This window comes from Tachypleus tridentatus, chromosome 9 (genome assembly GCF_004210375.1).
Source record: "Tachypleus tridentatus isolate NWPU-2018 chromosome 9, ASM421037v1, whole genome shotgun sequence".
NCBI lineage: Eukaryota > Metazoa > Arthropoda > Merostomata > Xiphosura > Limulidae > Tachypleus > Tachypleus tridentatus.
Genome location: NC_134833.1, coordinates 41,119,868 through 41,147,056, shown reverse-complemented (window position 1 = coordinate 41,147,056; position 27,189 = coordinate 41,119,868). Strand labels below are relative to the sequence as shown.

General features: G+C 32.6%; 1 long non-coding RNA gene across 11 annotated transcripts; it reads right to left on the bottom strand.

Annotated features, from left to right (window-relative positions):
* Positions 1-82: 82 nt before the first annotated feature.
* Positions 83-17,191, bottom strand: LOC143225117 (uncharacterized). Of its 11 annotated transcripts, none has more exons than XR_013013624.1 (3): positions 17,073-17,191; positions 11,133-11,335; positions 83-5,466 (listed from the first exon to the last, which is right to left on the bottom strand). It is a non-coding gene; the product is annotated as an uncharacterized LOC143225117 (long non-coding RNA). The 11 variants fall into 11 exon arrangements; XR_013013629.1 differs by lacking the exon at positions 17,073-17,191 and adding an exon at positions 16,928-16,968; XR_013013633.1 differs by lacking the exon at positions 17,073-17,191 and adding an exon at positions 16,902-16,966 and having other exon boundaries at positions 8,177-11,335.
* Between the last annotated feature and the right edge of the window lie 9,998 nt (positions 17,192-27,189).

Below are 27,189 nucleotides of genomic sequence, written 5' to 3'. Positions count from 1 at the left end.
TTTATTTCTGTCATTTCACACATTCCTTAATCCAGAAGACCACTATTAACCTTTCAGTATTAACTCTTCAGCTTCTAAAAAATATAAAACAAACAGATTTTTATTGAATGTTATAGCCAACATGTACAAACCAATCTTATCAATATTCCTTACTATGATATATAAAAAACAATAACATTTTTGTTAGTGTATAAAAATAGTTTAGTAAAAATCACTTTAATTCTTAGGACTACTGATAAATAATTTTCATCACAAAAAATACTGATACAATATTAATTCAAAACTTGGCAATCCAAATCAAACATATACACAGATAAACAGAACTTTTCATTTTCTGTTATTTCTCCATAAACAAGACTAAAGGCAATTCTGAATCAAACCAACACTAATACTTGATAAATATTGAATCAAACCAACACTAATACTTGATTATGTACAAACTGTTATAATTTATTCTAATGCCAGGTTTAGAAATACTTTATGATCAAATTCTAGAACATAGTAAAATCCCATACTTAGTTACAATTTCTATGTGCTATTCTTGAAGATAATTTCAAACCATAATATTTAGCTGTTTGTCACCAGATTTTAAATACATAAATTAATAAAACAACCAATACATTGAATTTTGGGAGATTTTTTTAACTATTTATCACAAATTTTGTTATAGTTCTGGGATTTACACATAATAACTATTTTCTGAAACCACATAAAACAATTCTCCTTGTTAATCATTTAATTAAAATATTTTTGTAGGATTTTGGAAAATATTATTCACTTCAAGAAAAAGTAGATATAGAAATGTTGCTGAAGTCACTGCAAACTTTAAGTTCTTTTACTTTACTGCTATCCAGATTTTTGTGGAACACAAACTAAAAACTGCAAATCATCAAATACATATTATCAGGTGCTACAAAACTGTTTGCTTGTAAGATAGCATACCATGAAACTTAGCTAATATCCTATTATAAAAAATACAAACTCAATTCAAAAGCAATGAAATCGATATAAACAGAGCATTTTCAGGACACCTTAAAACCAATACAGGAGTAGAAAGTAATCTAAAAAATTGAGTTTATATGTACTGTTGCTAATAAAAATACCATCCTATGGTATACCTTCAAAATGAGCAACAAAATTGCATTAAAATGTTACTTTTTTATCACATAAAATATTACCACCACCTTAAGCAGGTGATTTTTTAAATAACAAAATACGAATATTCATTGAAAAACCTTTTCACTACTGAACAAATTATCATATTCATCATCAACACTAACTACAAGTTATCTTATTATACCACTGAAATTTATTCTTTACATGTTGTGGATTTTAACACACACATTCACAATTTCAAAAATGTCATTTTTGCTTCCAACAATACTTTAAGTACAGCAAACTAGTATACATGTGTATGTTTAGTTACATCAACACAAACTCTAGTTTGCCCCCAAAAAGAATATCATCACAGACAATTCTCTTAGAACTTTTCTTATCTGGTGCCAATATATACACCTTTTCTTCAAAGTGCTGTATTCTGAGAAAACTTAAATATCTTTTTTCAACCTCTTCTGCAAAGTGCTTTATTCTTTGAATATTAAATACTTCTATCATGCTGTTATATACACCATTATAGCATATACCCATTTTTTTCTTTTATGGTGTATGGTGGTCAAAATCCTCATGATTATGGCAGAAAAACTGGCATACAGTACATGTCAAATACTTCAGTTTACAAACAAAATACAAATAAAATAATTAAATTTTGTAGATTCTTAATTAAATAGTTTGGTAACTTAAATACATTATGAAATTTACATGTAGTACTTGTGGCAAACAAATTATGTTTTTAGTGATATCATGATTTTGTTTCTATACAGTCTAATTTTATAGCATTTAGAAACAATATAGAATCATATGGCATTTAGTAAATTAATTAATGCTTCAAAATATTTAAGATTTATAAACCTCATTTAAAACAATCAAAAGTAAAACTTCCCAAAAAATGCACAAATGTTGATGCATCTTATCTGCTTTATATATAACTGACTATTAAGGATTTATAATATGTATAGAATTTATTGTGTAAATAACTACTTAATCTTTATCTAACAAAACATAACTTTTAACTCTCTAAACAATAAATGATCAAGAACAAGCGATGATACAGAACAACATTTATTCTTTACTTCTGTAAATGTACGATTCTGAACCTAAAAAAAGTGAAATGTACAGCTATGGGCCATTATAGGCTGGAAGAACTCTTAATACCCTACCCTAATAAGTCATCAACTGCATCAGTAAGCCTTTTCTATTGTGCTATATAATTAAGCAAATCTTAAGGTGCAAAAAGTTGAGAAACACTGCAGTAGATAAAATGAGCTATTTATTTTGTATGTACGCAATATGCGATAGATAAAAAACAATTATTCACTATAAGCAAGCATATAGTAATAAATAACTCTACTCTTTGAGTATATGATAGATGTGAAAAAAATTTCAACAGGTAGTGCAATATGTCAAAGAACTTATTTACTCTAAGAATCTGGTCAATAATAAAGACCGTTGTTATTTACAACTTAATTTAGAACCAAACATTAAAGGAATTTTCACTTTCTAGGTTTTATATGGGTAATAATGAGCTAATTATTTCATTTGCGTGTAGTAGATGATAATGTCTATTCCTGAGGCAAACGTAATGATTAAAACTATTTATCTTAGGTGTGTTGTATATTTATATGAACAAAATAAAGAACTTTAACTCGTTACATAACTATTAAATAGTTTAATTTTTTTTTAAGTCAGATAAAACACTTTCCTTCTTAGGCATAAAAATGAAATCCACCATTTTTTTTTGCTTGGACTCTATGGAAAGCAATAGATTTATCAACTCTTTAGATAATGGATATGCTTATTAGAAACATTATACTTTCTAGATTTGAATTAGATAAAGATGAACTTTAATTCAAAACCACACAGGCACAGACTTACTGAGTGATTACCTGACTTTTCTATGGAATGGTTACTGACCCTAAAACAATGCATAAACATGCAAGGGAATGTAAGGATAAGTGAATGACATTTAAAGTATATTATAAACAGGTGTATATTTTGTGCTTGCACTGAATATTGACTCTTAAAGGTAAGCATTATGATAAACACACACAAGGATTATCTTACCTTCAAAACTAACACAAAATAATGAATTTTTAAAACAAATTTCAACATCTAATGATTTATATCCAATGGATGAGGTTAAGCAGGTGTTATATGGCTTTGGGTTGTTTTACGTGATTATAAAAAGAACAACATATTTCTCGGAATTAGTATGACATATTCAGTGTATACATTCTGATAAAACACAGTAAATTATGAACTACAAGACGTAATACTGTGTTGATCTTCACATTTGCAGCACTTAAAAATAATGACTATAGCTACTATTTCTGTTTTCAGGAAACTTAAAATACAGCCCCACATTAATACTTTTGAAAAATTTCTTTAAGTTTTATCATTTAGATATTTTTTTCTTAAAAATGATTCCAATAGGCAAGTAACTGAAAAATATTGTCTACATTAATAAAACTACTACAGTTTTTTATATTTATGAAAGTTAAATGACCAAAATAATCAATCCACTATCTAATTTAAAAAGCCTGATTAATTAATTGTAAATAACAATATGCATGTGCTTTTTAAAATGTTTACTTATTCTATACTGGCACAGGATTATTGAGTAATAGATATGTATTAATATTATTTCATTATAGTAATGCTGATACAAAATATACATTGACAAAAAAATGAATTTAAAACAAAAGTTGAAAATGTTTCAATTATTATGTGAAAAGTCATTAAATCTAATTTACCCTGAAAGTAACTAACTGTTAGGTTCAAATCATTCAGTTCATAATAAGTATCACTTGGTTTAACTGCATGCTTTTACTATAAATTCATCAAGATCATCTTATTGCTTTCATGTTCAAAATGAAAAGCAAAAGAACTTTTGCATCATTACTCCAAGTAATAAAACAAAGATTTTTTTATATTGGATTAATGATGAATGCACACTAGTGTACTTGATGTTTATGAAACTTTAACTACATTATCATTTAATTTGTACATGATTAATGGTGCATTTACAAATTTATAACATTTAAATTATCTCAAATTTAAAAATAATTTCAGCATTGCAAACCTACATTGGAACACACTAAGCAAACCCGATCTGTATTATTTTTCATCTTAAGCTATTTAATTAGCAAAAAAAGTGAAACATTTGTATGCTTTAGCAAATTTAGAAATCAAATGTAAATTGATCTCATAACCAATACTGAACATATTACAATACTCTTTGAATATGCCAAAGGTGAGCATTATAAACAAATACATGAGTATACTTGGTAATAGCTTTATAAAAGAATCTGTTTCATACATGAACTAGGATAACGAAAAACTGGTCTAAAACGTTAATTGGGCAAAACATGTAAATCTAAGAAAGTGGAATAAAAAAAACTTAGGACTAAAAAACTAACAATATTTCTATTACTTCTTATTTTAACAAAATAGGTAAACACAAAATTAATGCCACTAAAGTAACTGAACATTAAAACTTCACCTACTTGTATTGCTCACAGTACATATATAGAATAAAAGATATTTTGCTTTTAATCTGAACTTCACAAGAACAATTTGAAAAATACATAAGCATAATACATTTGTTTCAACCATGGAATGCCATAAAAGGTGGTCAAACGTGAAATCACAAAATACAAAACTGTATTCCTTAATGTGTTTCATTGGATTCAAAAGCCAACATAATTAGTAATGATTGATTAGTGAAGCTGTTTATGCTTTAAACAATAGGTATTTCTGAAGTTTTACACTTACATATTGTGCATTTCCCTGATTTATATTTTGTTTCTGAAAAATGTTTAATTAGGACAGTAATGGAAGACAACATATAATTAGAAAAATTAGAATTACATATACAACTGCATTTTTCTAAGATACTAGCCACCTGTTAACTTTGTTTTATTGAACTGTTTCAAAGTATCATAAATGAGCTTCTTCAGTGGCACTATTTCATCTTCAAGTGCAACAGCATTTTCTTCAAGATTACGAAGGGAGTCTGAAATATCTTGAACTTGTGACGAATACTCCTGAAGCCGAAAATATTTACGAACTTGTTGGTACTGTTCAACAGCTGTCTTAGTCACAAAAAGCATCATTACTACTAGAATTAGTACAATGAATCCAGACAATCTATTAGCCCGCAACTGTCTGATTGTGAGGACCATCTGATTAAAGTTCAAATACAAAATCCTCTTCTTTCAGTACTCACTTAGAATAACATATCACTTCAGGATAAATTTTAGCTATAAATAATAACCACATTTAATATAATTAATTTAGTCTTGATCTTGTGCTGTAATCCTTGTCAACCAAGTATGTAAAATCACCAACCTGAATTGATAAAAATAAGAACATTTTCATTAAAATTTACATTAATATTTGTGCTGAAAAACTTGGGACAGACAAAACATTCAAATCAGTGTGATCTCGTATTTAAATAAGGGATATATCAAGCTATATTAAAGAACATTTCAAATTAACCATTCAGTTATCTCAAAATGGTTAAGGTACATGCACACTAGAATCCTCATAACAGCCTTACATGTGATATGTGCTATCTTTCTAATTAAAATCAAGTTTTTTTGTCATGGGCAATGTACACAATGAATATTGTGTTGTTAAGTGCTAAATGTTAAATAAACACTCTTCTAATTCTTGAAAATCTCTAAGGAACTATGTTAAGAATGTGGTATTAAGAATTACACTAATGTTTTATATAAAGTATAATATAATTATAATCATATTTCACCAGCCTGTTAAAGACATTCACATCATAGCAAATGTCTCACATAAGTAATATTCCAACTAATGCTATGTTCTTTGTATCACAGCCAGCCTGAAAAGCTCTGGATTGAGCAGAACTTGTCGTCAACAATGGATTCATGACATCAAAAAACATATAGATTCACGAAGTTGTAATATAAAATGAGAAAAACTCAAAACTTTTTTAAAAGTTGGACATTTCATCTTCAAGAGCAAACTGGGAATAGATATTATGCAAGTACAACAAAATGTACTTCAAAATGTGGCATCCACCAGTAAAGATGAACTGATGCAGTCCAACAAAGAATACAGAAAAACCATCATGGAGAAATGTCATTCCATACAGCCCAAATGAAAAAAATGTATTTCATACAGTGGGATTCCTGATGCTTACAAAACAATTTGTTCTTTCAAAAATGAAAAAATATCAGTAAATAGAAACAATGACTACAGTTAGTACTCCCCCAGTCTACATTCTGAAGCACTTCATCATCATCTCAATATTTCAGTGTACAGACACTTGGATGTTAAGAAGATGCCGAAGCAAATGTTTGGTTCTACTTGGTTGTGTGCCTACAGAGAAGTGATGTAAAACATGAACTCTGGTATGTGTGGAAAGGTCCATAAAAGAAACAGTACAGACAGTTTCAAGAGTACTGTGTCATGGCCCCAGTGGAGATACAACCACACACTGTTAAATGAGATAGACATGCATGTGAATGAGCATTATAAAACTTCTACTCAAGTTCTTCCATTGTTACTGAGAACTACTCTACAGCAATATATATATATATATATGAAGCTACTAAAAACATACTTTTACCACTGATGTTTAAGAATGAACTCATAAGTGATACTGGACCTGCTATACTCTTGTTCAGATAGAAATCATGGGAATAAGTCTTACACAATATTTAGAGATTAAGTAACACTGCTAATAACACACATGCTTGAGAAAGACTTCAGTCAACTAGAGATAAAATGAAAACACCATGGTGTTAATTCTAATAAGACTAAATACCACAGAGATATGGTATAGCTGTACAATTCTTGCTGGAAGAAAGGACAAAATCCAAAGTTAAGCAGGTGCTTAGAGGAGTCATATGATGGACTGAAAATAATGATGTTTACAGTATTCAGAAGGATAGGTGATCTAAGCCAAAGGTCATCCATGAAGCAAGTCTTTAAAAATACATCAGTGACATAATGTCCATCTGGGTAATTCAAAAGACGAACTTATCAGTGGAACCTTAACATTGAGACTCCTTCCAGAGGATCAAGAAGGTGGAGATGACAGTAGGTTCACCTAACCAATTATTTCAGAACTCCCCTTGTGACAGGAATGTTCTATTTCCTAGTAAGAGGTCTTAAAACACCTAAAACATTCTAAAGGTGATGACAAGCTTTCTCTCACGTTCAATGCTAGATTAAAGTTAGGAAGACTGTAGAGTTATGTCAAGGTATAGTGAATCAGTCATTGTGTTTTTAGCAAAATATCTAATGAGCATCTTGAATTAATTTTAAAAAGTTTATTTTCAAAATTATAGTGTAGTTTTAAATACACTTGTAACATAACCTACATCAAATTACAACAGTGCACAGAAATAAACTATTTTGTTACAGTTCAATAGATTAGAAATTGGATTATTTCCACCAAACAAGTTGAAAGAACTTGCCAATAAAATAGCATTATTTTCATGTTTATCTTATTAAAAACATGTATATTAACAAACTGACTAACTAGCTAATTAATTACTCTAAAATTGCAATCATGATATATTTTAACTTAAAACATTATTACTCTTAACAGTGACAGTAAATTAGCTTTCATTATTTGATTATGAATGTATTTGATTTACGAAAGATCAGTGTTGGACAAATATAACCACACAGTAAGAGTTAGTTGAATTGCTCTTTCAACTCATTACCAAGTATGAAATGCAGAGCAAAAATGTAGCAAAAAATAATTTCAGACAAAATATATACTTTTTTTTAAACCAGCAGTACCAATAATACAATAATGTAGTGTTTGAAAATGTTATGAAGCTAGAGCACACCTGTTTTTTGTCTGTGTATGTGTGTATCTGTGCACTTATACTAGGGTATTTCACTAATTTAATAATTAAATGTAATTGATCAATGAGCCCACCAATTTATTAGTCAGCAAATACCACTAACTGCTCAACTATGTTCTAGAGACCACTAGATGTGCTAAAGTTGGATACATTTTAGCTGGCAAAAACTAATAACTCCTTGGGTTCCAAAATTGAACAACTACCATTAAATCCAATTTGTAGGACTTCAATGAGGATTCAGCCTACACATCAACATATCCACTGAACATAGGAAGCACCAAGCAACTGAAGTTCATGGACAGGCTGTAGCTAATACACTGTTCATCACAGTGAAACCTGGAAAAGCAACAAAATGTTTGCTTCAGATGGGTGTGTAGGCAGTGGCAGCAAGATAAAGAACATTTTGAATATGGTATTGTCATCTCACAAGAACAGGATGGTGAGGATAGTATAGTATAGGCCATTTTATCTGATTTGGAATGGATTTACAGATAATAATATACAGTAATAATAAAACAAAAATTTGATACCTTGATGTACAATGACATTAAGAGCAATACTATAGTGCAAGCATGAAATTATATGATGAAGGTTGAAAATTTGTGATTTTCATTTATTTTTTTGATTCATTCATTAAGTTACTGCCATAATGGATGCATAACTATGCCTCAACACACACATTTTATCAATATTTTAAAATAAAGAATATCCAGAAGTTACCTTAGTCACCCATAGCCCCAACCTTATTCCAGTTAATCTGCTCTAGAATTCCAGCTGTGAAAAATTGGTTTGTTTTGAATTTTGCACTAGCTGTCCCTAATTTTGCAGTGTAAGATTAGAGGGAAAGCAACTAGTCATCACCACCCACTGCTAACTCTTGGGCTACTCTTTTACCGTTGAATAGTGGGATTAACCGTCACATTATAATGCTCCCATGGCTGAAAGGGCAAACATATTTGGTGTGACACGGATTTGAACCTGTGACCTTCGCATTACAAGTCATGTGCCTTATCCACCTAGCCATGCTGGGCCCACTGTAAAAGATCCTGAAATCTAAGGAATGGTAGTCATTTTCATCTGATGTCTACCGAGTGTTTATAACAGTCTTTGCATGCAATTAATATCAAAACTGACCTCTTTTCATTAAAATATAAATGTAAGTGGTGAAACATTTCTTACCATTTTAATGTGTGTTACAGATTTTTGTAATTATAGGTTACATACAATAACAAATTTTTTAAAAAAATTATGGATTATCATAATTTGAATTATAAGTATAATTTGGTTGAGGATAACTTTAACAGTGTCATGAAAGAAAGGGATCTTGGTATAGCAGTTAATCAGTCTCTTAAACCATCCAAGTAATGTGCTGTTGCTAGTGGCAAGGTAAATAGATTTTAGGCTTATATACATAAATACTGAATACAAGTATAAAGAGGTTATAATTTCCTTATACAGGTCACTAATTAGTCCACATTTGAAATACTGTGTTCAGTATTGGGATCCTGACCTTTGGAAGACCATGGAATTGTTGGAAATGATTCAGAGAAAGCAACTAGAATGGTGTCTATGATGGAGGGGTTATACAATGAGAGGTTAAAATTGTTTTCTCTTGAAATAAAGAATGGTAAGATGGGATTTGACTGAAATGTTTAAGATTAAGGGAATTGACAGTACTGATGTATATTTTTTCATACTTAATGATCAGAACTTTGGTAATTAAAATTGGAGGCATCTTCAACTAAGACAATTTTTCTAACAGAATAGTTGGCCTTTCAAACTGGTTGCCTTCAGACATTCTGGAGACGGTGAGTTTAAGAGAAAGCTTGATAACTACATGCATGATAAGGGCTCTCTCTGAGGTTTATTTATCTTATATTTAATAGTTCTAGTTCAGTTGCTCCTAAACATTATGTTACCTACACAACATTTAAATGATTTTTTGTGTTGATTTCATAACTTCTAAAATAGAAAAACAGAAACTAAAGACACTTAAGTTCAAGTAGTAGTTGTTTTACATACCATACATAGCACATTTATTTAGCTTATCCTCTACTCAAAGAATCATATAACTTAATTCTGTCAGCAATACTGTCAAGACTTAATTATGACACTAAAGTTTAAGTAGCTCACTACTTTTGAATGCTAGGTTTAGGTTAAAACATTAAGATGAGCTAACTGTCTGGTTGGACTAACAGAGCCAGATCAATGGGAAATGGGAGCTTTTAGGAATGGATGACTTATATTTAAATAGAGTAGGTGTTGCTTATTTGCAAGGACTAACAACTGCAAAGGCAGCTTTAAACTAGGGTTAGACAATTGTTAAAACAAGATTAAATTAACTAACAAAACCTAAGATGTTAAGTACAGTGTAGGAACTACAGAACTTTTTCTAGGTTTTAAGGGTAGGCAAGAAAAACGTATGAGAATATTTTATAGCTTTCTCAGAGAGGATTTTGACTTGATGACAAAATTAAAGCTGGTTAAAATGAACAAATTGTGACAACATACATTTCTATGAAATACAAGGTTATAGGTTATTTAACTGGGATAGACTACTAAAAAATGAAGGAAGTCACTTTATTCTGAACAATGATAGCTGTTTATAATAAATATATCAAGAAATTGTACAAAACCCTAATGGAACATTTGGACAAAGAGTACTTTAAACAAAATGAATTCAGTTCAAAAAATACTTGAAAGCCTTTACTACTGACTGCTAAGGCAAATAAAAAGTTCTCTGGTCATCTCCTTCTGAAAAATTTAATATTGTAATGCATTTTTTTGGTAAGACATTTTGTTCATTTTTCTTATCATGTTTATGAAGAAAAACAACAAAACAAATAAAATACTTGAAAGTAAATTTATATTTCAAAGAAACAACAAATGCAGATATTTAATTATTTAAACAAAAATGTCAAGTAGGACAAAACTTGACTTCAAGCAACAACAATTGACTTAGGATTTGTCACTTTGGGACTTAGATGTACGACTCAGTAAACATGATAAATAAAAAAATGCTTGCCATACAATTTACAATATTACTCTACAAGGTAATTGCATTAAATATCACTGAAATACTGTGAACTTGGAAATACGTCACTAAAAACTCCTAAAACAATATAAAGTACTAAATATGTAAATAACAGTGTATATCACCAAGGTTCTGATGTGCCATACTGTATGGGTGCTAGGATTGAAAGGTAGTCCATGGTCATCATACTTGTTTCTCAACTTTGAACTGAACTTCTCATTTTCAGAGGTCTGTGTACCATTACAGACTGTCAGAAATAGCTGATAGTAGAGTCCATCATCTTGTAACATTGGGTCTGGTAAATGATGAAGCTACAGAAATTTTATAGCTGGCATATGTGGAGAACCATGAAAGAGAAGAAATAGGTCCAAGTGATATAGCAATTGTCAAAGAAATATTTGATTAATAAAATTCTTCAATACTTGTTGTCACAATAACTAAATTAAATAGTACATCTAACCTTGAACTCTGCCAAATGAGAGGTGAAAGTTTGATAGAAGTGTGTAGAGGATGTCACATGTCATGTGAGCATTCTATGCTGCTATTGGTTGATGGATGATGCATGATGATTTGCATGAAAACAAACACACTAATTCTAATGAGGGAGAGCTCAAGATTTGTGCGATGTATAAAGAAAAAGTTTGCATATAGAGGGCATCACTGAACAAGAATAGCTAATCTTGTGAAAGGCGATAACATATCAAAAATTACCTTTTTTTTTTTAATTCAATAGCATGTGGGCCAATATTGAAAATCAGCTGATGAATACTTTCCACAGCACACAGACAATGCTTCACAAAACACATAAAGCAATTTCCTCTGTCAATTTCCAAAGTACAGGAAGTCCATATTCTCAAAGGGCATGCAAAGCTGTTGACCTTGCTTTCATCACCTGGCAACACTATATTCACTCACACTCCTCCTTTCTTCGGAGTAAATCAAAAAAACATATTCACCTTTTTTGCATGATGAGGACAGATTCTATGGCATCTTGAACCCAGAAGAAATTAAGTAACAAGGGTAATAAATATTTACTACTAATACATGTGTATTCCTTTCTTTAGTGGTATTTTTGTTATTGTTACAAATTATTTATATTAGAAAAGTAAAATTACTTAGTACATGTATCATTCTCACAAATTTTGAATCTTATCATTTACCTCTGTGATTTCAAGTTGGTATGTAGTTGTTTCAGTCCTCTTCTCTGATACATATTGACAGTATTGCTGAAGAGTTTTTGCAAGCACTACCAACTCTTCTTTAAAGTAATACCACTCTTATTTTGATATCCAAGTCTTTAGCAAAATATTAATGAGAAATTATATCTATATAACATTTTACAAACTGTACCATAGTATATTCATGCACTGAATATTAGTTTATGTGATCATTAGAATAACAAAATTAAGCACATAAATAATTTTTTTCTTATTGTGTAGGCACCTCCTTTAAATGTTGAAAACATTTTGTGCATGGGATTTTAGATGTTTTCTTGTATGTTCTTGAATGCATGTTTATGCTGATCTGGTAAGCTGAATCCCTTGAATTGGTCCCAGAACAGCAAAAGATTACAAGCCTGTTGTTTCAGTGTACCATGATGAGGATTGAACTTCCACATTACATCCTCTATGACAGCCACAAATTTGTAACCATTGTTTTTGTTTCTTTAATTCATCCTTGTAGTCACTCAGCTATTGAATTGTGTAAGCAATATCTTGAATTATACAAAGGTTAGTCTTGAAAAGCTGGTCACACTCTTAGGTTCTGTGTCTATCAAATACTTTTAAAAAACACTGATGACAGGATGATATGTACTAGTACTGGGTCCAGGGCCTTCTTGTTGACTGATAGAATTGCTCAAGAATTTCCTAAATGGAATAGCATCCACAACCTTATATTTCAGTAGCACATTTTATGATGCACCTAACATGAAAGCAAAACTATCAACACTGAAAAGGAGGTATTTCAATAAATTTTCAAATGTGGCATTCAATGTATATTCATTAGGAATGTCCACAATAACAAAATGTCTCGATTTTTGTTGCACAACAGACTTTGAAAGTAATGAATACCATTTTCTTATGTTATAGTGCTAACATTATTAATAAAATTTTTGATGAAGAAATGCCATAAAAGCTAGTAAAAACACCCTCACACCTCAATGGCATTGGTTAGTGCTGTTGCAATAAAAACACAGTTATCACACTTTCCAGCTCAAAAGCTATAAATATACTTATATCCAATTCAAAAAATAAATGCAGTCATTTTAAATTGACTGACACTGACAGATTATTTCTTTACAAATTTTTAATGGGGAAGGATAAAACATATATCTAGGTGACTGACCAGAAATAAAGAATGTTTTTCTGGCCTAAGGTTGTACAGATATAAAAATACACAAAAATGTATCATTCAGATTAGATTTACAAATAAAGGAAAGTCCATTCAAAATGGACTATTTGTAATTCTTTTATCATTATTAATCTCTTGCAAGTCTACAACAAAAACAGCTTGGTATATTGTACTGAAAACTTCTGTAAAGTAGTAAACAAGGAACTATGAAGGTACTGTATGGTGGTACTGACTAGATGATTTATTTCTTTTATGTTTTACATAAGCTAAAAAAACATCATAATTTTAGCATAAATGATGTTATAATTACATCTTCAAGTTAGATTGGTTAGTGCTGTTGCAATAAAAACACAGTTATCACACTTTCCAGCTCAAAAGCGGGAAAAAGCTAGTGTTCCTTTCAAAAGTTTAAATACATGGTGAAACAGTCCAGCCAACAATAGACAACACTAACAAGCAAATTCTCAATGCTATGTACACTATACAGTCAGTGTCTTTAGGGAGCAAACCCCTATATTACATGTGAAATGAAAGTAGAAAAAGACAATAAACATAATATTAAGTTTAATTAAACATATTGATAGATACTTTAAAAACCTCAATGGTTTATTTAAAGTGATGTTTTAGATGTATATGTTTTATTTGAAAATATTGCTTTTCTACTGGTAAACTTTTATACATGCTAAGTAGGGTGTTGTTTCTTGGTCTAAGCAATATATTTGCCTGTTGCTATGTATAATACAATATATAGAGAATCTGGTTACACAGAAGCTAAAAATGCTAACTATATTCTCAAACAAATCTCTATACCAATTTTCAGTTTAGATTTTGAACTAATGTGACCAAATAGTCAATAGCTACAGTAAACCACAATGCACCATACTAGCTTGCTACTGGCCATGTTTATTATCATTTCAATGAATCAAGTTAGTTATCCTATCAAGTAATTTGATGCCAATAGTCAAGCATAAAAAAGCCAGTATACAAGACAAAAAGTTGGGAATTTAAAAAGCTGCAAATATGGATCATAAAAATAGTAGGACACAAGGCTGAAGATACTGTAGACATTATTTACTGAGACTACAAATCTGTATCTTCATTTCACCAAATATCATTCTAGGTAACACCATGGAGCCAAAATAGGAGTTACTGCTTGTGTATATAAGGGTACAAATGTGAATTTAGTGTATCTGGATTTTCAGAAAGCATTTGGCAAGGTGACATATAAAAGGCTTGTTAACAAATTATCTCTTGTAGGTGTGTAGATAACAACATGAGTTACTAGATGAAAAGTTATTGATGAAAGAAAATCAGTTGTCAAAGATGTGTAGGAACTATGGAAACCCAAGGCTAAATGGTGAAGCCAAAATGAAGCATGAACAGGATATCATGTAAAACACTTGCTTTAAATGAGATAATCAACCAGCAACAAGATTCATAAGCTCAAGGACATAAAATGCAAAATGTACAGTAAAGAGTCAGAAAATAAAACTGAAAGAAAATGCCCAAATGTCATATTTTGTAACTAACAAGAGTATAAGAGAACATAAGCTTAAGAGTTAGAAAAAGAATAGATTAAACTCCAGTAAAGATAACTTTGATTTTTTAAAAAAGTATTTGATTAACAGAATGAATTGCTGTCAGCACATTATTCACATTTAAGAATGAAATCTATAAATTTCCTTAAAAGTAAATGGTAGATTTATATAATAGATGGGTGTACAATGAAAGCTTTTAAGGACCAAATAATTCCTTACTGTCCATATTTTATGTTGCAAAAGGGACTGAGTAGGTTATATTAAAATAATTTTGAATCAGCAAGTCAAGTACCAACCAAAAGCAAACTAAAGTCACAGTAGATGGCATGTATCAGGATTACATTTTAATATTGCTTGGAATTTTACAAACACTGTAATGCTGCTGAAAATGGATTGCTTTTGGAACAACCATTATTAATGCAAAATATTCATCTAATCAGAACATAAAGATGCATTTACACTGAGAATTTTAGGACAATCCTTTACTTAATGACATTAAAAAAATAAAGGAATATGAATGAACAGAGAGAACAGGACCATCTAAAAGGATACCTGCATAATGTTGATTCCAGTTCTGGTAAGCATAGTAGGGCACCTTGTAAAAAACGTTAGATTCCATGAACATAAAGATCAGTGGCAAAAGTTGTTTATGTGAACCCATGCAAAGTATAAAACAAGGATGGCTCTGTCTAGAAAAATCACACAAGATGCTTCATGACATATTCATTCAAATGTTGCATACCTCATGCTATTCCACAGTAAGGCATTGTCAAGTTGCCAGATGCAGCATCTACAAATTTCTGTGCAATCTGACTGTTGAAATAGGCTATGTGAAACTGCCCTTACACAATAAATGCAATGTAATCTATACTACAATGTTACTGTCAAAATTTACAGCTATTAGATAGAGTATGATGAGACTTGGTGAAAAGGACTAATTACATGACAAGGCTCCAAATTTTTTTTATAACAAATGCAACTGTGGAACCAATTCAGCCCGATCCAAGATATCATGACACACTCCAGCTTCCCATCATCAGACATTTAATACTGTTTACCTTTTAAAAGTAACAGCTTAAATGCTAAAAGCTGGTGAAGCATTAGAAACAAACAGACTTAAAACTTGTAATAAAAATCACATTAACTACAAGTTTTGTTTATATACCTCTGATTCTGAATTTGCAAAGGACAGGAGAATGTAGAAAACAATTCATGCAGTTAATACTGATTTTCTTCACAAATTTTTGACCTATTGTTAAATTTTCTTTCCTTTAGTCATTTTACACATACAACCTTCCAAGATCTCAAAACATTACCTCACTCATTACGTTAAGTTGAAATAAACTAGGCATGGATTATAAGTCTTGCAAGCTGAATGGCACAGACAGGATTCACGATATATGCTCTCTAATCACTAACTCATGACTGGCCTACTGTAACACAGCTGACTTACGCAATTTAGGTAGTTGAGGTAAAACTGTTAGACATACATTCATAGATCAAGAAAACCCTTAACCAACACATTGTTGATGTATTAATGCTCACCTACTGTGATAGAAATGTTCCATTAATGTACTATAAATATGTTACATTTATAATACCTAATTAAATACCAGTACCCTATCGCAACAAACCTTCCCAGCTGCAGCGATGTTTCTACTGGCCACACCAAATTCAAAATGACACGTGTATTTATTACTGTTTCCTTTAATTGCACATTAGTTGTGACAAAATATGTTTTTTACTACGAATTAACATTATAACTTAACTTTGTATACTACTGCTAATAGTAATACCAATATAAGTATTAAACTTAAGTTTTGAACTATTTCTAGTATTATGAGTGCCACGACTGCTCCAAGGTTCTGTGATACTACTGCTACTATATTACAAGAAATAGTGTAGTTTATGTTGATGTTAGTTCTTAATGCAAGCGTATTTAAATAACTTTATGATTATTTTAACTATACGAATAAAAATAAATATAACAAACTTATTACAAACCACAATACGTTCAAAATATGAAGCACATTTTAATTCCGTTTTCCTGGTACGTTACGCTATCTGGTGTATAGCGGTGATAATATGGATAATATTATGCGATTATCATAAAACATATAATTTGAAAAAAACATTAGAGTGAATATAAATAAGAGTATATATTCAGTTACTCACACCATATTTATTGTATGCAGTGCCAAGACCTCTATACGAAACTGGATTGAGCATTGAACATTTCACAAGAATCACCGAAAGTTATCATTCTGTTGGTTCCTTGTCGTACTTTAAGCTACTGAGGCATTGTGTACACGGCATATATAAATTAAAAATAACACTGTGACATTAGACTACTTTCTCCCGTATAGTTTTACTGATAGTTTCATGTTTGTTTTCTTTTGTTTTGTATTTATTCTCATAAATCAATCAATATGAATTTATTTTCTACAGTCAGCATATAGATACAGCAACTTAAGGACAAATTATAACTTAATTGAAGCTTTAAAAGAACTTCGGTTTCTAACCACAAAAGTTGTATTTTAGCTTTTTATATAATAGTTATCAACTTAGTCCAGTTTCAAACATTTTCAAATTTCATAGAACTTCTCATGAAAATAACTCGAACTGTTAAAAAAATGAACTGTATGTTTGTTCGTAGTTGAGCGCCAAGCTAAACAACAGAGTAAATCACTCTGTCCACCACGGGTATTGAAACCCGACTTATAGCATTGTAAGTCCGTAGACATGTTGCTGTGTCATTCGAGGGCAAAATGAATTGTATATGTTAGAAGAGACAATTCACAAGTGTAATAGTTGGTGTCTAATAAAATAGTCTCCGGATTGTGCTCTGAACATTCTGTAGAAGAATGTTTTGCTAGAAAGACGTAAAATATTCGTGTGATAGATAATGATTTGAGCACTATATTTTCATTCTTATAAAAGGTATATTGAAATTAAAACATAGGAATACTATTTTATAATTATTCAAATATTTATTCAGGGTGTTAAAAACTAGATTATATACACTGCTGGCTAAAATCTTAAGGCCAATGAACAAGAAGAAAAATGTACATTTTGCATTGTTAGGCTCAACCACTTATTTGAGTAGAGCTTCGAAAGATGAGGCCCGGTATGTCCTAGCGCGTAAGGCGTGTGACTCGTAATCCGAGGGTCGAGGGTTCGCGCCCGCGTCGCGCTAAACATGCTCGCCCTCCCAGCCGTGGGGGAGGTGTATAATGTGACGGTCAATCCCACTATTCGTTGGTAAAGAGTAGCCTAAGAGTTGGCGGTGGGTGGTGATGACTACCTGCCTTCCCTCTAGTCTTACACTGCTAAATTAGAGACGGCTAGTACATATAGCCCTCGAGTAGCTTTGTGCGAAATTCCCAAACAAACAAACAAAATCGAAAGATGAAAATAAGAAAAGGGAAAATAAAATAAAACACTTTTTGGCGTTTAATAGGGAAAATTTGAACACTATGAAATTAACCTAAATATTAGCTGGTCAAAAGTTTAAGACCATACCAAAAAGAAGCCCTAAACACGGAAGGAAATACCCAACAAGAGGTCTCAGTAGTGACGCACGGCCGTCATTGCGAATAACTGCAAATATTCGCTTTGGCATGGTCGATATAAGCGTTTGCAGAAGGCTGGCTGGAATGTTATTCCAAGTGGTGAAGATGGCTTCACGAAGATCATACACTGTTTGGAATTGATGTCCATTTCTATAGACTTCCCTTGCCATCCACCCCCAAACATTTTCAATGGGGTTCAGTTCGGGCAAACATGCTGGATGGTCCAAAAGAATCATGTTATTCGCCATGAAAATCCTTTGTCCTGTAGGCATTGTGGATTGCAGTGTTGTCCTGCTGAAAGATCCAGTCATTTCCAAACAAGCGAGGGCCTTCAGTCAATGAGGATGCTTTCTCCAACATGCCAATATAACCAGCTGCTGTTTGACGCCCTTATATAACCTGAAGCTCCATTGTTCCACGAAAGGAGAAAGCACCCCAGATCATGATGGTACCTCCTCCACTGTGTCGTGTAGAAAATGTCTCCGGTGGGATATCCTTATCGTGCCAGTAACGTTGGAAGCCATCTGGACCATCCAGGTTAAATTTTTATTCATCAGGGAACAAAACCTTCGTCCACATTTCTATGTCCCATGTTTGGTGCTTCTCAGCAAAATTTAACTGAGTTGTTTCGTGGTGTGGAAGGAGGCGTGACCTTTGAAGACGTTTACGGTTTTTAAAGCCTTTCTCTCGCAGACATCGTCTTATTGTTCTTGAGCTGCATTCTACATTTGATTCGACGATCAGCTGATGTCTTGCTGGACAACCCGTCGAATCATCCTTCTCAACGCTGGCAAAATTTTCTTGGGCCTACCACTTGAAATTCTCGTTCCGTATCCCTCAGGGTCTTGTAAGAAATTTGCAACAGCAGTTTTACTATGCTCAATCAGCGATGGCACATTGAGAGAGACCTTGCTTTTTCAGCTCGACAATTCTGCCACGTTCAAACTCTGTCAACTTTTTAGCCTTTGCTATGTTTTTACCCAATGTAACACTGGAGATGTCAGTGGGTGATGTTGACAACGCTAATGCTTGAACACAAATGACTAAATTTCGTTACGTGTTTACTGATTAACGCTTCGTTTCAGTGTGGTCTTAAACTTTTGACCAGCCGGTATTTAGGCTAATTTCATAGTGTTCACATTTTTCCTATTAAATGCTAAAAAAGTTTGTTTTTTTTTCCCCTTTTCTTAATTTCAACTTTCGAAGCTCTCTACTCAAATAAGTGGTTAAGTCTTACAACGCAAAATGCATATCTTTGTCTTTATATTCATTTGCCAGAAGTGTATTTTTTTCCAAGAAAATTTTTGTCTATGTTCAGTTGTCTTGTCTTTTAAACTGTCATTATATATATATATATATATATTTAATTGTGGAATGTTTTCGCTAGATTGATTGTTATAACAAAACTAAATACATAATTTAAATAGTTATCACACATAGGCCTAAAGTATTACCAAGAAACTAATCAGCAGAAAATCGTTAATATATTGGAAATTGAATACTTGTATGCAAGCTATTCTGTTTCTGGTTTAGAACATACAATCTCTGTGAGATAATTGAGAATATATTTCAAATTTATGAAGTTACGATAACTGCTTTTTTTAAGAATATTCATTTCTATATGTAGGCCAAAACAAAGATACATGTTACGACGTCCACCATTCTATTTCTTTCAGAGAAGGGATTCTCAAACTGTGTTACGCGTACCCTTAGTGGTGCGTGGGGCTAATGTTGGAGGTACACGACACAATTAATGCAAAAAAAAAAAAATTATAAATTTTGTAATAAGCCACTTCTGAGATTTCCATGTACATATACATTCTACCCTCCTCAATTATAGCCTCACCCTCTACCTACATTGGTTTGCCAGTATTTTATTCCTTTCAAATTCTCAAAAATGGTACCACATATTCTTTAATCGTGCCGAGATAAACAAAAACAATCGTATAATTCGCATTAATGGGTAAATGTTAAAAATATAAGTTTTTTATTACTAGATTTTGACATTCGGATTTGTACTTTAAAAAAAATAAAAAAGTGATATGCGTGTCTGAAATTTTTAGAAATTAAACAAAAAAGTGGTACTCAAGCCTGAAACTTTTGAGAACCACTGTCATGGAGTATAACCACATTTGGGCCATCTGCTGTTTCCGCCGCGGGGTCTATAAAGGCAATTTATAATTTTGATTTTGACTGGCACTAGAGCATTTCTATATAAATTAATTAAGAAATCAGATAATAATAACACTAATCAAGCAATAAAGCTGGTTGTCTCTGTAATGAAGTACTTATAATTTATATATATAATTGCCTTTATAAATTATTGGGTCAGTTATTTGTCGTAATGTATTTGCAGTTTCATAAAGAAAAAAGTAAAGAGGACGCCAGTACAAAAGTATCTAAATACAAGCACAAATGATAATATTTCTCTAGATCTAGTTACTTCAAGAACAATATAGAGCAACGCTAAAGATTACATACTTCTAGATCATGTAGTCACTGTGTGAATGATAGCACTGCAATAATAAAAAGAAAAATGGACAATGTGGTAGATCTTGGATGTTGTTGAATACAAGACTTTTAAAATTTATCAATTAGATTATTTACTGTTTTAATATTTAACGATTATTTAGCTTAAACTGAATTATTGTTAGTTTAGCCTTCGTAGATAATATCTGAAGTGAGTTTCACACTTTAACAGTGATAAAGAAGAAGAATATGTTTCTTCTAAGGGTTTTCTAGAGTAATTCAAACCGCCTGTGTGGACTTTGATAAAAAGGAGGCAATTATTTAAAGTTCTGAATGTAACTGCGGTAACCAGCAGGGTAACGAATTTTTGTTGAAATATTGTATTTGTTTTGAGTATATTATTTTCAAATAGCGGATTATATGCTGTCTGCTTATTGTTGACATTTATTGCAAACAAGTCACAGACATCTACTGTAAACAATTGTGGCCCCATAAAACCTGACATTTGGTTATCTAACGACGATTAAACAGTAGTAAATGGAGGTAGAAGAAGACATGAATGACAGTGAAAGTAAGCCTATATATGAATAGCAGTGACGAAAATAGTTTAGATACTACAATCACACTATATAACCATGCCAACAGATTTTGATCGAGGAATAGAAATAGATGAGTGCCTTGTGCTTAAAGATATCACACTACGATACTTTGTTAAATAACAACAAGACCTGGGAAAATAACAGTGTAGACAGAGAATAAAGAAAGTAAGACAAAAAGTCGTTTGTTTGTTTTTGAATTTCAAGCAAAGTTACACGAGGACTATCTATGCTAACCGTCCCTAATTTAGCGTAAGAATAGAAGGGAGGCAGCTGATCATCACTACCCACTGCCAACTCTTGAGCTACTCTATTACCAATGAGTAGTCGGATTGACCATCACATTTTAACGCCCTCATAGCTGAAAGGGCGAGCATGTTTAGTATGTCGAGGATAAAAACCCGCGACCTTCAAATTACCAGTCAAGCACCTTAACAATAACAGAACAAAGAAGAGATAATGAAAGAAAGGAGAGACTGGAAATAAGCAGAATAAGAGCACAAATTGAGACTGTCAGGTTCATCTAATAGAAAGAGGAATGACTCAAGAATTACAATAGGGTCATGGCCAACCGACCTAAGCTGCCCAAATCTAAAGAAAGAAAGATGAAATGAATGCTTTTCTGGAGAGATATTAAAGATCTGTCCAAAGTCAGAACTGGAACAAAGGTGATTGTGCAGTTTGTCTCGGCCTACTTGTCACAGGAAGAGGCCGACAAGTATTTGTAGACATGACTTTCAAAAATTCCGTGTACTGTGACAAGTTAAAGCTGTCTTGTTAAAATAATATGAACTTACCAAAAAATGTTTTTATCGGAAGTTTGGAGAAGTAAAATCTGACACTGGAGAAACTGTATTTCAGTTTGTGGACCATCTATAGTAGTAATCTACAAGATTGACCGAGATGGACAAGTGTGAAAATATTTTTGAAGGACTGGCAGATCTACTAATACACTAACAATTCATGTTCACGTGCTTAACTGACACGTTACTGTTATTGAAGGAGAGAGCATTAAAATACACGAACTACATGATCAAGCTGAGAGAACATTATATGAAAGCTTGTGGAGTGAGTATAACTGGCATATCTAAGCATAACCAATTAAAGTCGAAACCTGTAATTGCTAACCAAAAACAGAAGTTCATTGGGCAAAAGGAAGAAGATATATTTGTTATACAATAGGGCACATTGCAAGAGAGTGAAATTCCACCACCAACAAGCAACAGTATAAATCTTAACATAAAGTAGTTGGAGCTACCTACAAAGATGGTGATGGCAAGAAACAAAGCAAGAGTGACCATCATCACAGATGATACTGCTAGTAGAAACAAAACAGAAACAACGCACAAGAAAGAAGTGTGTTTTCATAATTATTCAGTGCAGGGCTGGTGGTTAGACCAAATTAACAAAGTGGTCAACAGTGAAAGTGGTGACTGGAGCATATGACAAAAATTAATAGATTCCAGTAAATCACAATGTGCTAATAAGTAGAGGCTATGTTGGAGACAAAAAAGTGAAGGTGCTGTGAGACACCAGGTGCAATAGTGCAGCAGTAAAAACCAGTCTTCTTTCTGATTACAGGCAAGGTACATCTTTGCATGCTTGAGTGATGGAATAGTGAGAAAACTTGACACTCCATACTATGGCGGTACACTTTAAGACCATGTGTTTGAAGACATCGATCTATGACTTGGTGATTGGAAATATACATGGCAGTAGAAGTTTGGAGAAAGCAGAAAGAATGAAGATTGATAAAGAATCTGTAATCAGGACTAGAGCTCAAGAAAAGAAGAGTGAGCAAGACGTCAAGCTCATGCAAGAATCAAAAGGTGTCATCCCAAATGTAGATATGCAGTAACTGAAGGGAGCACAGAAGAAAACCTTGCGGTGCAGAAAGTTTGGGTCATTGCATTGGAAAAGGTCAAGCACAAGACAAGGATGAAAGAAACTTACAGAAAAGAGGGCTGGAAGGGAGTGCTGTACTAGATTTATTAAGGCAGTTACACCATGAAAGTTAAACAGATCATAGTACCAACACAATACTGGACTCAAGTGATGAACTTGACTCACGAGTCAAATGTAGGAAAACACCTATGAGCAAAGAAGATAGCAGGCAGAATCGTCAGCAATTTTAACGATGACCGAAGAAGGTCGAAACGTTGTTCGCTCTTCTATGTAAAATATTTTCTCAACCCAAACGAGCCGTTTTTGCATATATATTACCTTAGATGTAGTTGGTCCTGTGCTTGAACTTTGGAAAGGAAGTCAGAATGCACTGGTTGTTAATTATTACTTCTGCAAATTGGATGAATCAGAACACGATGCTGATGTTGGTTAAAGTATAGGTGACACAATTTAAAACACATGAGGTTACATGAACTAAGGAACCAACTTAAACAGCTACTTCTTTGCAGAGTTGCAACAAGTGTTAAATGTCATGTGCTATTCACCATATCATTCCTGGTCTGATAGTGTGAGTCAACCAATAAAGTAAACAGTTAGCTGTGTGCTTCTTAAGTTTGTGAACTTCAATGCTGAATGTATATATTGTAACGGTGTACCATGTAATTCAGTAACAACTGAATGGTTGTTCTCTAAACCATGTGATGTCTCGACAAGAAGCATAACTTCCAGTGAACATGATGCATAGCCATACACTGCAATGTCAATATATTATGTGGTATATTAGTGTTCTGTAATAAAATATCTATATATCTAAATAGAAGTTATGACAAGATGGTACCAGAAAAAAATTTAAGCCCAATACTTAGATTTTGTTGGACTAATATACGTCTTGTGTATTGATAGCTCATTGTGGCTCACTACGAGCTGTAACAGTTGCATCACACCAAAGCATGTTAACTCTGATAATGACATTTGATAAGAAGAAAGCTGATGGTAGTACATACAGTGAAGCGCCGTTTAGCCGCGGTATTTGAGAGGTCAACCTGCTTAACCGCGGCTTAAACCTTTGTGACTGAAAAGCCGAAGTCGCCAACAGCTCCGCCGAGGAGCCTCATCCGGGCCATTGCGTGATCATTATAATATAAATGTATAGACTATTCAGATACAATTGACAAGTGCCGTTTTAACACAAACAACCAATGCATTGCGATGGTTCGCTTTTCCCTGTAAAATTTCGTCTTCCCGTGTTACATGCGGGCCGCCATGTCAATATGATATGCTCACTATTAATTCAGAAACTGAAGTGATTTCTATTGGGTTTGTGGCCAATATTTATACAATTCCATAAAAATATCGGATTATCGAATTAAAAATAATACTTTAATTATTGATCATTTTTTTCACGGATTTACCGCGGATTAACTTTAATGAATGGAGAGATGTGATTAGGTAACAATGGCGGCCTCCATAAAGCTGACATAGAGAGCGGATAAGGTAGATTTCTAAAGGCAAGAAGAGTGTGAGAAACTTTAAAAAGCCAGATAGTAGATTTAATACATCAAAAATTTTGGGACAAGACTTGCTACAGCGGCTTAAGCGATTTCGCGGTTTACTGGTCCGCGGCTTAATGGCGCTCCACTGTACGTGGAAGATCATGACAAGTTAGACGGTAAAACACAAGAAGAGGTATTTGACTATTCTGATGATCACCTGAGGCATCACTTTTGGTCCTGTATTTGCTATGGCAGGAGCAACTGCTGGAAAAGAAGTTGAATGATTGTCTGACAATCAGTGAAAGATAGAAAAATTTGTGACTCTTACTTGCTGCACTATCGCAACTAAGCATTGGGTCATGTGTAATATTCAGTTAGGCTTAGATATGTATTATGATTTACATATTCTGCATTATATATGGACTTATTTTCACTAACTTCAACTATGCAAGAACAAAATGTTTTGGACAAAAGATCTGGTTTGAATATTGAAATGTGGCATATGTATATATTTAACAGAGTTCATGATTTGCTCACAACATGTTGTTGTATCCTTCATCAAGGTGCTTTGTCCAAATTACTTCAGTCTACTCAGCTGTATATTAGCCAGCAGGTAGCTGAGGGTTAACCTCTGATAGACAAGTATACCATCCACAGAGAATGTGTTACCATTTTCATACATTTGTGCCACACAAAAACTTAACTTAGTTCATGAATATAATTGGATTTGTGAAATCAAAAATAATTTTGCTTACTTATTCTTACTGTATTTAACTGATTTTAGAAAAACGTGAGTGTGGTGAAAAAAACAAACTATAAAGCTTTCAAGAGCAAAAACACTGGTCACTACCTACAAAATAGTTAATTTCACTATATGTTGTAAGGAACCAAAGCAAATTTGTCTTCTCCCCATTCTAAATGCAACCAGTTCTCTGCCTTAGCCACCAGGCAGAAGAAGTTCCTATATATGTTAATTGGCTGTACTTACTAAGGTGAATGTTTTATAGATGTGACACTGGGAAGCAACTGGATAATGTAGCCATAAAAACTTGGTGTACTGAACATTCACAAGTGCTTTGGGTAGTGTATTCATACTGTAGAGAGGTTAGTGCAGTAACCAGTTATACTGTAAGAAGTGACACTTGCACCACACCCAGATTAGCAACTTTTACTAAGAAAAGATGTGGTGTGAGCCTCAATGGCTGAGACATTTAAACCTGAATTTCTAACAGAACTTCCTACCTTTCACAGGCAAAGATGAAGTATTCAGTCCTGACTTTTAATAAAAGCCACAGTTATGGGGCTACTGTTTATCTTTGTTTTTAAAAGGTGAGCTAGTAAACAGCCCAAATACCATCTGTCATCTGCTTGATTGAGGATGATAAATATCACAAATTTCTTAGCATACCAACCACTCTAGGTAAGACTATTAAATATAAAAACTAAATAATCAATGATGAGTGAGGAGAATCTTCTTGCCCTAAACCCATCAACAACTTAATCTACAAAAACACTAACAATTAAAAGTCCTGATCTTTTAAGTTACATTAATTGAGCCACCACAGTTGACAGCTGTCATTTATGTGGAAAATAGTGAATCCACACAGCCACCTTAGTCATTTCCTGTTGTACCCAGGACAAGGATGGCATCAAAAAAATGACACAATGTGTAGTACAACAATTTGACACTATAATGCAAGGAAGAATAGCTTGTTGGTCAGTTAAATGGTTGTTTGTCATAAAGCAGGTAGGCCATCTGCATCAAACAACTGGTAAAATTCTAGAAAATGTAAGAATAAATTGAGTTAAAAACTAAAAATTTGCAAAAAAATTTGATAAAGGAATTAAAAAGGCCAATGGCACATAAAAATTTTAAAATACAATCAAATTGGAAAATGTCATTAATGACACTGTTCAAGTCCTTAGAAAACACACGTCTAAAATGGTGTTTTCACTCAGGGTTGTTTCAACACCACAACAGTAAAATGTGGGTTATTGTGATTTGAATGTCAAGGAAAAACAGATTTCTTAGTTCATCTTCAACAAGACCACTGTAATCACCACCCAAATCAATGGGAGAAGAGTCAGAGGTAGAAGTAAGTAAAGAATAACCATGATTATCAGAATAAGACTATTTTCAAAATCTTAACCTATAGAACCTGGGATAATGATACTGTGCTTATTGATTTGAACTTAGGGAGATCATTACCTGAAAACAAAACTGACAAGACTAACCATCTACTGTAGGGAAGTGCAT